The sequence below is a fragment of the Typopeltis vanoorti genome, chromosome 4, assembly GCF_054136105.1.
Source record: "Typopeltis vanoorti isolate ZY-2024b chromosome 4, IOZ_Tvanoo_1.0, whole genome shotgun sequence".
In the NCBI taxonomy this organism is placed as follows: Eukaryota; Metazoa; Arthropoda; class Arachnida; order Uropygi; family Thelyphonidae; genus Typopeltis; species Typopeltis vanoorti.
Window position 1 is genome coordinate 106,418,646 of NC_143552.1, and position 15,902 is coordinate 106,434,547.

Sequence of the window (15,902 nt, forward strand, 5' to 3'; positions counted from 1 at the left end):
ATATAAAGACAGCATACACTCAGTGAGTCAACTAAAAAAACATACACTCTCACACTATAGCCGTTTACATCTACATAAAAGCATCAAATGTATAGGTGGCCAAGGCAAATCCCCCATACTACACTGCTCAAAATAATAATAATAATAAGAAGAAGAAGAAGAAGAAGAAGAAGAAGAAGAAGAAGAAGAAAATGGTGATATAACTCATACAGTTTACCATAAGGCAGGACAAAATTTGTAGCAATAGAATATCAACTAAATGAAATGAGGGGAAGAGAGGATAAGAGAGGCATCAAGTATAAAGGTACGATGGGAGTTACATAGGGGTTTTTTAACAAATCCAAAATTATTATTTTTTTCATTATTATTATTTAGGAACCTTCATGGAATCAACAACCTCATCATGGGAGTCCCACTCACCCAACAATAAGTCCATCATAACAACACTCTCCACGTAAAAAATCTACTCGTCTTACCCTTCTTTACTACAACTTTATACAACTTCCAGGGATGGCCTCTCATTCTTAACATCCACTCTTTTTATAATCCCTTCTATGCTAATCTGATAGAATCAGTTAACTAACTCGAAGGCCTCTATCATATCCCCTCTATATTTTCTATCCACCAACCTCTGTAATACACATTCCCTCAAGTGCTTTTCATAACCATCACTTCAGAATTCTGATATGACTTTGGCCATTCGTTTTTGGATCTTCTCTAGTGTTTCCCAGATCACAATAAAAACTACTCGACCAAATGTGAGCACAATAGTCCATATTTGGTCTGGTCAATGCCTTATATAGAGGCACTACAACCACTACCACCAACTTATCCCTACAATGCAATGTACTTTTTATTATAGCGGTTATACGATGTGCAGTTCTTGCAACACATGCAATGTGCCTTCGAAACTTCAGTCCACTGTCTACCATCACCCCAAGACCTCGAATCTCATTCGCTTCTGATGCACATAGCCTTCTATCTCTATATCCCAAAGTGTAACACCTTGCATTATTAACATTAAAACTGCAACCCTACCCATTTGTCCGAGCTGAAAGTCTTACTGCAGAGAATTAACATTCACACTATTTGTGATAATTCTACTTAACTTTCCATCATCAAAAAAGATCTGAAGATCCGCAGTCAATCCACATGAAATATCATTAACAAACGAGTTAAGCAGTACAGGCCCAAGAACGGCATCCTGAGGCACACCACTTTTACCTTCCTTTTCTGAGACACGGGTTCATCATACACAAGTTTGCTGGTATTATTCAGAAAGCCAATCTTCGATCTATTTAACTAATATACTATCTATTGATATCATCTACATTTTGTACAGCAACTTATGATGTAGTAATCTATCAAATGCTTTTGCAAAGTCTAAGAATATCTGTGTATATGATTCTCCTTATCCAACACATTTGTCATCTTATTATAAAACATAAGCAGATTGCTAAAACACGTTCTGCCCTTCAAAAATCCATAGATAATCTTTTATTCATCAACCCAATCCTCTATTGTATTTCTAACCTATTTTTATAACACTTTGATCACAACTGCAGATATACGGACTGGTCTATAACCGGAAACTTCTGTTCTCGAACCATGCTTGTGGAAAGGCATTATTTTGCCTTCTTTCCACTCCTTAGGAACCTTCTCAACTGCAAGACTTTCATTAAATAAAGAACGACGCATGGCTAACTTTTTTGCACATTCTTTAAAAATACGCGGTGATATGTCATCCATTCCCACAGCCTTAATAACATCTAACCCGAGCAACAGTTGATCATTTCTGATTCTTTCACCTTTAATTCTCCTAATTCTTGATTCCCTTCTACATGTTGCACATCATCATTCACACCCATTATGATATTCACTCACGAAGTGTTCGTTAAATAATTTCATTATATCGTTTGCTATAGTTACTCTGTTGTCATATCTATCCAGGAGCATCAACCTGCAATAATTATTTAACCTTTTTACTTGCCACAAAGCAGACAAATTCCCTTGGATTAGTTTTGACCTGACTGGCCAATCTCCTCTTATTCTACTTTTTTATTTTTTAATCATGCTTATCACTTTACTGGCCTGCACTTTATATTCCTCATGCATCTGTTCTCTGCAAACTGTCTTATACTTCCTCCATAACAACTGCGTTTGTAACACTTCTCACTTCATTTCACCATTCATCCATCTCATTCCTACTCTATTCGCTTAACATTTGGTGAGCAGTTATGATGCTTTGGTTAGATACTGCCTTATCATTTTCTATGTACTGTCATCATCTTTTCTACACAAAATATGCTCAAAACCATGATCCCATAACAGCAGTAGGGCGTCCCACCCCCCTCTCTAGCGGGCAGTTAGGTCTGACAGTGGTGACTATGCTCGATATAAGAGTGTTATAAGATTATTTAACAACTGTCCAATCTTCCACCACAGTAGGCTTTAGCTTCTCCAAGTGACTTGTCCATTTTGTCCACATAAGCATATACTTGCAATAGGCCCTTCTGCTTTTCGTGTGTGTGTGTGGGGGGGGGGGGTAATGATAAAAATAAGTTAACGCCTTGGAGCCTGTGTAGCTCAGTGGATGTGGCGTTTGCACACCAGAGCGCTTGACCTCACGAAGGAAGACTTGCTTTCGAATCTAATCGGCGACAAGAGGAAATTTTTCTAAGCCTTTCTTCGATCGCTTCCCGAGTTAATCGATTCTGGCATGGGCAATCAAGTTTCTTCTCCCATAAACTTGGGTTTTTTGTCCCATAAACTCAAGAAAATCGACCGTAGAACCCACATTATTTCTGACATTAAATATATTCTGTTAGGGATAGGCACCACGAGATGGCAGCACTTGTTGATCCATCTCTCTCACTGCATGCCGCTTAATTAGTAGTCTCTGATTGGGTACCAGTGAAGATTGAACTGCCTGCTCAGTCTCCAAAAGTTAGACAGGGCTAAAACGGGCTCATCTACTCTCTATACGGGAATAAAAGGGGTTAGCTGATTTTTTTCTTTTTTATGCCTTTTATTCCTTATATGGAGTAGGTTAGACCTTTAAACCCTATTTAGCTTTTGGAGACTGAGTGAGCAGTTCAATCTCCACCGGTCGCCAATCAGAGATAGCTGGCCAATGTCTATCACTAATTATAGGTAGTCACCGATGAAGAGTCTGACAAAGAAGTGCTGCCATCTCTTTGTACCTAACCTAACAGGATATGTTACTATCTGAAATAATGAGTAATTTTTTTTGAGTTTATGGGAGAAAAAATCCTCTTTCCCATGCCAGAGATCGACTAACTCTGGAACCGGTCGAAGAGAGGCTTATACAAAGTTCTTCCAGTCGCGACTAAACTCGAACTATTAACTTAACTTCGTGTGGCTTAGCACAGAGGATGTAAGCGCTACATAGGCCTGCGAGAATAATATTAACCCTTTAACTGCTGATTTATATTCTACTGACATTGTCCCATGTGCTGAATTAATTTTGCAAAATATTTATAAATAAAATCAATTAAAATTCTTACAAGTAAGAAGTCCGGACAGCATCATACATTCTTGATATACACTTGTTCACTCACAAAAGTGGCAATAGTAGTGTTTTATAAAATTTGCATAATCTGCAAGTGGTGTCCACTTGAAGGCGTCATTTTTTCTGTGGTCGAATTAACTCGACCGTAGCAGTTCAGTTAAGAAAACGTGGTGTCTGTCTTGGAGATCCTTGTGATTATGCTGAGCACAGCAGTAATCGCATATCATCATTTTCGAGATACACCGCCACCACTTGAGATCTATGGATAGTGCCATAATCATGCCTAAGAGAAAAATAATATTAATTCTGTGTAGCTCTGCGTAGTTAAGGCATCCTAATCAAAAGCATAAACAGGAGACACTCATTGATCATTATTCTTCCACACCTAAGATCTCTGCATTCAATATAAGTATTTCTTTCTCTGAAGCTGGAGAAATATCACTGCAATCTCCATTCATGCCAGATATCAGACAACGTCTAGAGCCTCTCAATAGGCTAATACGAGACCTTACAGAACAGAATTGTTCCCCATTTATCAGATGTCGAAGTTATATGCTCATGGTATCAGTTTGTGAAGAAGGGTGAGAAAAGACATAGAGCCTGAAATTACTAAACTATGAAGATGAAAACCATGAGCTAAGTCCTATTTTCTTTCATACTTCCTTTCTTCACAATTCCCTGTCTTTTCCTTCCTACTCTCTCCATTCCCATCTCTGCACATTCCTTTCTCCACATCTTCTAACCAATTTCTTCCTTTCTCTCTCCTCTCCTCTTTCACTATCTTACAAAATGCTTTCGTTTTTAATTTCAAATGACCGATGATATTACTCCCTTTACTTCAAAAAAAAATCAGCTAACGCCTTTTAATTCCCGTATATACGGGAGTAGGCGAGGCCATTTAGCCCTATCTAACTTACTTTTTCACAATATTTCCAACAGCCTAATGATGATAAGCAATAATGATGACAAACACAGTCCATTTGAAATATTTTTACCTGAATCCATAGCAACTTCAAGAGATAGTTGTCAACTAAATCAAGTCTGGAGAGCGAGAGAGAGAGAGAGAGAGAGAGAGAGAGAGAGAGAGAGAGAGAGAGAGAGAGAGAGAGAGAGAGAGAGAGAGAGAGAGAGAGAGAGAGTTGATCCTTGAGGTTGTTGATCAAATAGACACCAACAACCTTAAAAGCCAGTTAAACAGAGGCATTATGGGCCTTCATCTTCCTGTTAGATCCAGATTGCGAGCTGCATGTTCGGAATGACGCGGCATGAAAGCAACTTACTGTAATCGTTCCAGTAATGGACGACACTTTGTGACACATTAAACCAACCTGCTACCTTCTCCTTCGACTGGCCAGCTTCAAGTCTTCCAATCTCTCATCGTCTCGGAGATGATGTAAACAATGATTGCTTATCATCATTAGGTTGGAAATATTGTGAAAGAGTAAAGGGAGTAATATCATCGGCCATTGGAAATTAAAAAGGAAACGAGCATTTGGTAAGATAGTGAAAGAGGAGAGGGGAGAGGAAGAAAGAAATAGGTTAGAAGATGTGGGGAAAAGAATGTGCAGAGATGGGAATAGAGAGGGTAGGAGGGAAAAGACTTGAAGAAAGGAAAAGAATTGAGAAAAAAAGGAAGAATGAAAGAAAATAGCCCTTAGCTCATTGTTATCATCTTCCTAGTTTAATAATTTCAGGTTCTATCTCTTTTCTGACCCTTCTTCACGAAGTGTCTTAAGAAGAGAAAGGACCACGCCTTAATAATCATCTCTGTTGGAGACCTGAAACTAGAAAAACACTTCTCAACAATGTTAGACTGGTGGATCATCAGGTTAAGTGTAAGCACAATTCGATGTTTTCTCTTGACGTGGTGCAGAAAGTGACTAGAGTGCATCATTTGATTATAAATATGATGTTTCCCAGTGTGTGTGCTCTCTCAAAGCATAGGAAGCACCTCACTCAGCTTCGCTATACCTCCAACATTGTTAAAAGGCAGATGACGTTAACATACTTTTTCTTAAATTTCATATGTAGTCCTTTAGCTTTAATTCATTGATGGTAAATACCTATTATTAACTGGGAATGCAAACATTGAAGACGGTGATTTTTTTAAGAGGAGGTGAATGCGGAGTAAATCACGAGGCCTTCTGAACACCCTGAGAGAAGCTAGACACTCACGAAGGAATTTAGATCATTGTCGATATCTTGACAAAGTTCATAAAATGGATTCAAGATGTAGAACCTACAGATCGTGATGTTAACTGGAAGACTGCCGTATGATATTCAACATGCTGAGTCACTTCTTGATGATAACCTCCATATTTGATTAGATTACCGAACATGGACATGAAACTTGTCCGTTTCATGTTCAGGACGTCAGTAAAAGGATGTTGAATAAAAGTTCATAATAGATGTTTGAGATGTCAGTACCCGAAGAGCGCAATTGTTCTAACAAGATAACAAACCTGATTGTATTAACCAGGACAATTTTCACTTTGAGAACTTGATAATCTAATTTCAAACACTGCAAATATGAAGCCTAGAATACCAGAAATGATAGCTGCTATGATGGTTTGAAGTATTTTGTGTAGATGGTAAATTGGTGTTGTTGAGGTCGCTTATACATAAAATTTGACGGACAAATCCTTTAGCCTTTTCTGGAAGTTGAAGTATCTTGATATGAATTTCGCGTATACTGCCGAGAAAAACTACACGCGTTTCTTGTACATATAGCATGTTCCCCTGCTCTTCTGAGACATTACTTACAATGACGACAAATGATATGCCGGGCAGATTATAGTTCAGCTGGAGGAAACTGACAGTGCATATGGTCGGTCTTTGAAGCTGTCGAAGGTCATAAGTGATCGATTTCAAGTTCAGATTGTGCTGTGAAAGAAACCTCTATAATAGTAAGGGTGGGATTTTGTCTGGTAAGAGGGCGGGAGTGGAGCCCTCTTACAGCAAGACAGTTGTTGATTAGCTGTAGAAAGGGCTCAAGAATCCGTTCAAAAAAGAAGACTAAGAGGATATCATTCTTGGACCCCTTTCTGGATATTAATGGGATATAAGAATCCGATGATCAAGAAACAGTTGGAGATTTTGGTAGCCTCAATGGATGAAGGAAAGGAAATCCTCTACTGACATCGAGCGGGTTTTTTTTCCCTGAAACTACGTATTCTCTTACAACCGGGTTTCACTGAAGCCAATAATTTTTGGCTATGTTGAGCTGACCAATACCCCAAATTCTCTCCTTTATTTCTGATATGTCGGGAATTCGCGTACACGCATATCAACACCCCCCTTGCGCCCACAGTTATCCTTTCATAAATTCATTACCTGCCCATTCAGTTTCGATACCTGGGAAACTGCACCCAGCTATTCACATCATATCTGTACGCATATTAGGAGTGTCTATTTCCGCAGTCATTCCTGTACTCACACCCACTTGTCCCAGGGGTGGCTAAACACATGCTTGATTACATCTCCCTCCAATATCACTAATTTCATTCGTTTGGGAATTTACAAACTCTCATTGAACAACACTTTCTCCAAGTATCTAACTTCATAACAATTCAGTTGCAGTCCATGAAGCATATGCAGGTCCTTACATCCATCAAATTCACTCCAGACATCTATAAACTGCACACCATTCCTCCTGCACAATGTCCTCATTGACAATCATGGCCATTCTCAGTTTTGTCCTATCACTTCTGTCCTACCAAGACAGCAGACTCGCGATCTTTACTTTTTTATTCTTTAACATTGCTTCTTCTAACTCTTTCATATCTTCTCTCATTGCATATTTCTCACCTTTCAAATTATGTGTGCCTACCAAATTAATTAACTCTTTTCCTTCCTTTTGCAAACTTAAAGCTTCAGTAATATTGTTTATCTTCGTAATTGGAAAACATGCACTAGCCACTTTTTCATAATGTATACCTCTTATCATCGAAACCCCATAAAATACTATCCCTTTTCTCCTAGTTTCATGCACTTCTATGTTTTCCTATTCACTCTGTATTTTATTTTCTGTTCTTCTGTACTACATGCCAATAGTTTCTCCACGTTCAGCTCAAGTTTTGTCGTATGAAGAAGTCCACGCAAACGTGCAATTTCTTTCGCGCTGGCATATCATCATCCAGATTATTGCTTTCAACCACTTCCTTCAAACTCTCATTTGTATTCGTGCACTATTATTCATTATTTTCGCTACTTTCTCCACGACACTACACGTTACAGTACTGTGAAAAATGTACCGGTAAATGTTATACTATTTTTCCACTGAAATATATCGCAGTTTTGTATATGACCATTACCTCAGAATTTATTCTTAGGGGACAGCATATGAAGGCCCACTTCTGGTGATAAAATATGACCGATCGATAAATGGGTAGAGGGCCGTTGAGTTACATGCTTTGTCCAAGTGAGAAGTGGCCAGAAAAGTTTGATAAATACTGAGTTAGAGGATTATTTTCGCTTGATCATTTCGAAAGTTCAATACGCTTGCATCGATTAAAAGCTTGGAATGTTGGGCCGCGATTCAGAAAAATCGACTACAGATCTCATGTGATAATACTAGTTAATCTTTTCCGAAAGTGAGTAAGGTTATATAAAGGAAGAAACTTAAATTGTTAATAATGTCCGCGATGCATAAAAAAAAAAGCGATAACATATAGGAAAAGTAGATAGGATTATAAACACAAGTTGGTGAGCGGCTGTAGCTTTAGCTTAAGCACGGCGGATAAGATTTGCTATAATCTCCAGACAACTATGTATATGTAGAAAGTTGCTAAATGGTTTTAAAAGAAAAGTTATTCATCTGCATTTATCTCAGATGTCACGATATTATTTTAAATGCTATTTTAATTATTAGATTTGTCTTACTTTAGTGGATCATATCGCAAAATAAATAAAAACAATAAGGAAAAGGCCTCGTCTACTCCCTATAAGGGAATAAAAGTCACTAGCTGAAAAAATAAATAAATAAAAATATACGAACTGTTTGCAATAATACTAAATTCTTGCACATCTCTGCTGAGGGAAATGCAAGAATTTATTGTAGAGGTGCTGATTGCCTCGATCAGGCCCAGCTCGTGGCGTGTGTGAAGTGTGCACTATACACAGGCGCCGCAGACGAAAAGGCGCCTAAAAGATGTCAAAAAATATGAGATAAGAGTTTAAACGAACAACGAATGGTACAGAATGGTACATATGATTATGAATGTACGTCATCTTCCGTTCGGGCACCTTCAGATCTTCCCAGAAACGAACAAATAAATTCTGAAATTGTATCCTGGACCCGATTATATCTTTGTGTAATTTTTTATTAAAATTTACTAAAATATATTCAAAATAGTTCTTCTTTATTTTTTTAATTTATCATAAATCAACTTATGATTAATTGTTGAGTTCTGTGTAAAAAAAAAAAATGTATAAGCAGGACCAATCCGTAGGTAACATTATACTGTAAAGCGGTTTTCATTTGTTTTTCATTTCCTGTCCGTTTTATTCACACTTTGTTCAAAAAACCTTTTTTGGAAAGGCACCAAACATTAATCGCACACACAAGAAAAATACTAGGCGCCGGCCTCGATTTTCGTACCTAAAAAACAGGGGGGGGGGGATTTTCATTAGAGAACAAGCGGTTACATGCAAAACGTTGTATTCAAAATTTTGAAAGAGCACATATATTTATTTGTAGTAATGTATACAGCTTTCTCGGATATTTAACATTTTACCCAAAAGTCAGAAAGTCACTGCAAGAACATAATAGCATTATATTTATTAATAAAAATTCATAAATTTTTATTAATTTTTAATTCTCACCCTAAGAAAGCAGAAATATCGAGAGTTTCTTACAAACGAATCAGCAAGTACTCAGAGAAAATACTAAGAAAACATGACTAAGCTTTGTGTAAAGTTGCTTAACATAAGTCGTAGGGAGACTTTTGAGTACAGGTGATTAATTTAGTGATAGCAGCAAAATGTTCTACAGGTTATTGAAAAGCCTTCAGAACCAAGGAAGAGCAAAGTAAATGTGATCAAAGTGATATAAAGACTAGTGTTATGAGTGCCGCATTTACCATAAGGTGCATTAGGCTCAAGCTGGGATCTCACTCTCTATGGAGTCACATTTTAAAACCTTATACTTGAACAAACATTTGAAAGTTCGCGAAAAAAATTCTTATGTTTTGCCATAAGAACATAAAGTTATTTTGTTCCGTTGCACTGATTTCATGAATAAAATACAACAAATTTACTACTAATAATAATTAGATTCATTGCAAAGGCTGATCTCTGGTCATTTCAGGGTTGATTATTTTCACATCTGAAATTTGTTTTTATTTTTGGGAACAGACACAATAAAGAAATTGTGCAGCAAAAAAGGGTCAAATATCGCAGGACAGTAAAGGAAATTCCTAGTAACACAGTACACTAAAGACAAGTGACACAAAGGTCGTTCCAGTTAATCCGTTAACGGCTCTATAAGGAAACAAACATGGGGAAGGTGTGTGGGGGGGGAGGCTGGCCCGGCGCGAGGCAGGGGCGAAATTGGCGCAGGCGGAAAAGTAAAAGGGCGGGAAAACTTAGAGTTTATGTTACAATTATACTGGAGGCAGAAAAAAATTTAAAAAAAAATATTAAATTTATATATACATATTTATAAAGATAATTATATTTTATTCTAATTATATAAGCTCCAAATAATTATTTTTATTTTGATAATCCCTGGGACCAGTACCGTCGACAGGGTGTAGAATCCTGCTTCATGGCTCTGCTTAACACTCGGACGCGCGCATCTGATTATTTAGTTCAAAGCATCTATGTACATTCAAAAAAAATAAATATATATACAATTATTTACAATATATACATTTTACTTAGAATGCTTAATCTAATTCACATTTTTCTTTTTTAACATGCTCAGTTTATATTTCTTTCTACTGTCCTTTAACTTTCTGAGCCATTATTTTGTTATATTACATAATTTCTGTCATGCTGATTTTACAAAAGACAGATATGTTAACAGAACTTAACGGTATATGTTAACATATGTACATGGATTTTGTCTACATATATATATAAATATACGTATATACAATCAGTTATAGATATATTTTCATCCTATATCATAGTTTGCAATTTGGTTAATATACTATTAGTTCAACTTAATTCAAATACACAGCTTATTCTGGACACAAACAGTTGTTGTTTTTGGAGATACATTTAGAATTACATATATTTTGTTATCATCTCTCTCGCTATACATCGATTGGTCTAACATATGCTGTAGATTTTATAGAACATATTACATTGTAATAATTTGCAGTTGACATATATACTTTGGTTGTTTCTCTGTACAAGAAAACACACATGTATCTTGGCAATATATGTCTTAAACTACACATATATCTGTTTAATGCAATATCTTATAAATATAGTCATCTAATCATTCTTATGTTGCTATTTACTTATTCATGTACTTATATGTATTTACATACAATTAAGTTGCTATTTACATATTCATAATATTTTTGCGCATCTGATCTGACAAATACATGCGAATTGTTCATATGAATATTCTTTAACCTATCTATTGTATAGGTTGAAGGTCATGAGTAGCTGCGCGTGAGTATATTACGAGTGCTATTTTGCACTTTTGTTGCTGTCAGTTTGGTTTAACACGTGTTATGCAAAGATTTGTGATTTTTTACCCTGCGGAGGTCCCTGCAGATCTGACAGATACATGCTAGTTGATATAGATATTTTATTGTATAGGTTTAAGGTCATGACTAGTTGTGCGTGCGTATGTTACGAGTGATATTCCGCACTTTTTTTCTTTTTTTTTTTTTTGCTATCAGTTTGGTTGAACACGTTTTTTTTTATAAATGTTTGTGATATTTGATAGTAAATTGTATCTGAGAGATACCGCGAGTTCCTATGTCAGTATAGCTCATAAATGTACCCTATATATATAAAATGATAAGCTTTTTGTGTTTTTTTTTTCAAGTTATTTGAAACGTTTTGAAACTCAGGGGAGAACCGGCCTACCAGTCCGGAACTCGGGGGAATGGCGCCGTAGGTGCCGGGGGAACCCCTTTTCGAGTCTTCTAAATTCGAGTCATCAGAATTCAAGGAGTATCGGCCTACTGGTCCGGAACTCGGGGAGGTTGGGCGCCGTAGGTGCCAAGAGGGGGGAGGGTAGAGTACCCCTTTTCGAGTTTTCAAAATTCGAGTCATCAGAATTCAAGGAGAACCGGCCTACCAGTCTGGAATTCTAGGGTTGGGCGCCGTAGGTACCGGGGTGGACGGAACCCCTTTTCAAGTCTTCAAAATTCCAGTCATGAGAATTCAAGGAGAACCGGCCTACTGGTCCGGAACTCAGGGGGGTTGGGCGCCGTAGGTGCCTGGGGGAGAGGAAACCCCCCTTTCGTGTCTTCGAAATTCGAGTCATCGGAATTCAAGGAGAACCGGCCTACCGGTCCGAAACTCGGGGGGGGGGGGGTCGCCGTAGGTGCCGGGGGGAACGGAATCCCCCTTTCGAGTTTTCAAAATTCGAATCATCAGAATTCAAGGAGAACCGGCATACCAGTCCGAAACTAGGGGGTTTGGTCGCCGTAGGTGCCGGGGGGAGGAACCCCCTTTCGAGTCTTCGAAATTCGAGTCATCAGAATTCAAGGAGAACTGGCCTACCAGTCCGGAACACGGGGAGGTTGGGCGCCAGGAGGGGCCTAGTATAAATATAAATGGTCAGATTATTCATATGCTGAACAACAATGTGAAATTACGGCGCAGAATATGTATTAGAAATATCGTAATGCAGTTAGTGTCAGAACAAATAAAAAGGGGTTCAGAAATCTCTACAGGTGTGAATAGGCCTTTTCACCTGAAACTTCATCAATTTCAGACACAATTTGAAGGAAATTCTAATGAAGACGGCTCCCTCGACAAACAGAAAAAGAAAAAGATGTTTTATGTGCTATGCATCCAAAACGAGTCGCTTATCAAAATATTTTTGCAAGCATTGTAAAAAGTATTATGCTTTCAGCATAGCAATATTGTTTGCGATGACTGTTATGACAGTTTTGTAAATCCAACTATTGAAGATTCTGATTAATTACATTTGTTTAGTTTTATTTTCTAAAATAATGAATGCTAAGTATTTTTCAATAATTATTGATTGCACCAATGATACTTCGAGCAGGAGCAAATGTCCTTAATTGTAAGATGTGTTTCTATAAAAGAAAAATGAAGAAACCCAAGATATTATACAAATAGAGGAAAGATTTCTAGATTTTATTAAAATTAATAATACAACAGGGAGTGGTATGACTGAAGTAATTTTAAAATTATTAGAAGAAAAAACTTAAATATTCAAAATATCCGTGGTCAGGGATATGACAACGGGTCAAATATGAAGGGGAAGAATGCAGGGGGTACAAGCACTTTTAAGGAACAAAAATCATAGAGCATTTTTTGTTCCGTGTTGTACGCATTCTTTGAACTTGGTATTGAGCGATGCAGCAAGCTGCAATGTAGATACGGTTTTATTTTTTGACATTATTCAGTCAATCTATAATTTCTTTTCTTCATCAAGTCATCGATAGGAAGTTCTTCTAAACCACGTCCAAAATTTTACTTTAAAACCTTTATGCACGACGAGATGGGAAAGTCGCGTTGAAGCTGCAAAAGCAATACGAAATCAAGTAAAAGAAATACATGAAGCTTTAATTTTTATCACAGAAGATGAATTGGGCAACAAGGCATTAAAACAAAATTGGAAGCCATTTCGTTAGCAAAAAAAAAAAATTAATTCTTTCAAGTTTATATTTGGCACATTTGTTTGGTATGACATTCTAACTGAAGTCAATGCATCTAGCAAACAATTGCAAAATATCTCTTGCAATATTATGGAAGCCTTGAAATCATTGCGTGTCACGAAATAAGTCTTGACGTCATACAGAAGCGAAAATAATTTTTTGAAAGTTAAGCCCCAAGCCCATAACTTTGCTCTAAATATTGATTTGAATGCTGATTTCCAAACTAATGACAGCACACGACCTCGACATGTAAAAACTCAATTCGAATGTACTGACGAATCAATTACTAATTTTGAGCGACAGTTTCAAATTATTTTTTTTAATGTCATTCTTGATTCAGCAATAACATCAATTACTGAGAGATTTCAACAGCTAAATAAATATGAATCAATTTTTGGATTTCTCTTTAACATTGGTAACTTAAAATTTGATAATGATACAGTAAATAAAGCTTGTTTCGACTTGGAAACTGTTCTGTCTGATGGTGATCAAAAAGAAATTTCAGCAATAGATTTATTAGATGAATTAAAGATATTGTCTCGGAGGATATCAAATAATTATTCTCCCAAAGAAGTATTAAATTATATTTGTGCAAATAACTGCATAAGTCTTTTTCCTAATGTGTACACATCACTACGAATTCTTTTAACAATCCCAACTACAGTTGCAAGTGCAGAGCGCAGTTTTTCTAAATTAAGACTTATTAAAAATTATTTGAGGTCCACTATGTCCCAAGAGAGATTAGATGGCTTAGCCACTTTATCTATTGAAAGTGATATAGCCGAGGCATTCAGGGGTGTAGTCAGGCCAGGGCGCTCCAGGGCGACGCCCTGGTACTTTTTTAAAAGTATCAAAATTTTTAAATTCATTATAATAAATTATAATAATTATAATAATGAGACTAATAATGCATTTCCAGCTTTCGGTCAAAACATAGCAGCTTGCCCTCTTGTCATTTTCGTTTCAGAAAACAAGACAGTCTCTCTACCATATAGCCGTCGCATATCACAATAATAACATTTTTTTTATAATAATAATAATGATAATTTATTGATTGCTAAAATATTTATACATGCTATAAACATCTTGTGTGAGACATTGCACCTTATAATTGTACAGAGTTCAGCACTAAGTGTTGCATTTTCTACATTGGATTTCAATTAAAATTTTTAATAATACTTTTTTGCCTTTATATTATGTATGTACAACACATGTTCTTCTAATATCAACAATGAAGATTATACAGAATTTTTTGTATAATTTAATTTAATTTTTTTTTTTTTTTCAAAGTTTGAGAGAGAGTGATTATACAAACAAATTTCTATGTGTTTATAAGGATTACTTGTAGATGAGTGAGGCAAGTTAATCCCACCTACTTCAAAGCTTGGGTAAGCTTTTATGAAGAGAGTGGGATTTAGCCTTCACTATTTATGTTGTTGTTACTGTTTATGTATGGGATGTAGGCATTGGATGCTAGTGATTTGTGATGTGTATATCAGTGTTAATGGTATCATAACTTTGTTGGTATATTTTTCAGAGTTCGTTTTTTAATGTTCTGTAGTTATCTACGTGTTTTAAATTTCTTGGTAGGTTGTTGAGTTGTGTGAGTATCTGATGTGATCTCACAAAAGAACCGTATGAGTTGTTGAAGAGTGTGGGGATGCAGAGAGTTGTTGTAGGTCGCGTTATACGATGTGTCTCTGTTGTTTCGATAGGTGATGTTGAAGTAATTCCTTGTTAATGTCATGTAGTGTTTCAGGTTTTTAATGCTCAGAATTCTGTATATCGCCATGTGCTTGTCGGATATTGGTTGTTGCGTGTAAGGTGTTCAGATCACTATTGACACGATTTTCCTGTGTAATGTTTCTAATTTTGTTAGGTGACTGTTTGATGTATTTGCATAGACTGTTATTTCGTATCTGAGTAGGGATTCGCAGATACCGTGATAAAGGAGTTTTTTTTTATGTTGGATGAAATAATGTCTTTAACTTGGAAGAGTTTTGCTGCGATGATCCGGAGTTTGGTGTGTAAGTATTCTATATGTTTTGTCCATTTAAGGTGGGAATCTATATAGAGACCAAGGTATTTTGCGTGTATTACAGGTTTGATTTAGGAACATTGGCAGGTATTTTTGTTGTTAATGCAGCGGTATGTGTGACCATGTATCGACAGTGATGCGGGGCGTATGATTCTTGGGTTGTGTATTATCAACATCTGTGTTTTGGTGCCGTTGATTAGAATTGCATTTTGGTGGAAGTATGTTGTGATTTCATTTAGGTCTTGTTGTGCTTGGCAGAGAGCTGTGTGGATAATATGGCACCTTGAGGTACACCATGTTTTATTTGTATACTCCGACTGTGACATATGCCTATTTTTGTTACTTGTGTTCTGTTTGAGAGGTAGTTCTTGAACCATGTATGCAGTGTTCCTCTTATACCTATTGAGTATAGTTTGGTGAGTAGTATGTCATGTTCAAGTCTATCAAATGCTTTGGTTAGGTCCAGCAGTATAAGGATGGCGTACTTGTTTTTGTCGAGAGCTTTGTTTATTGT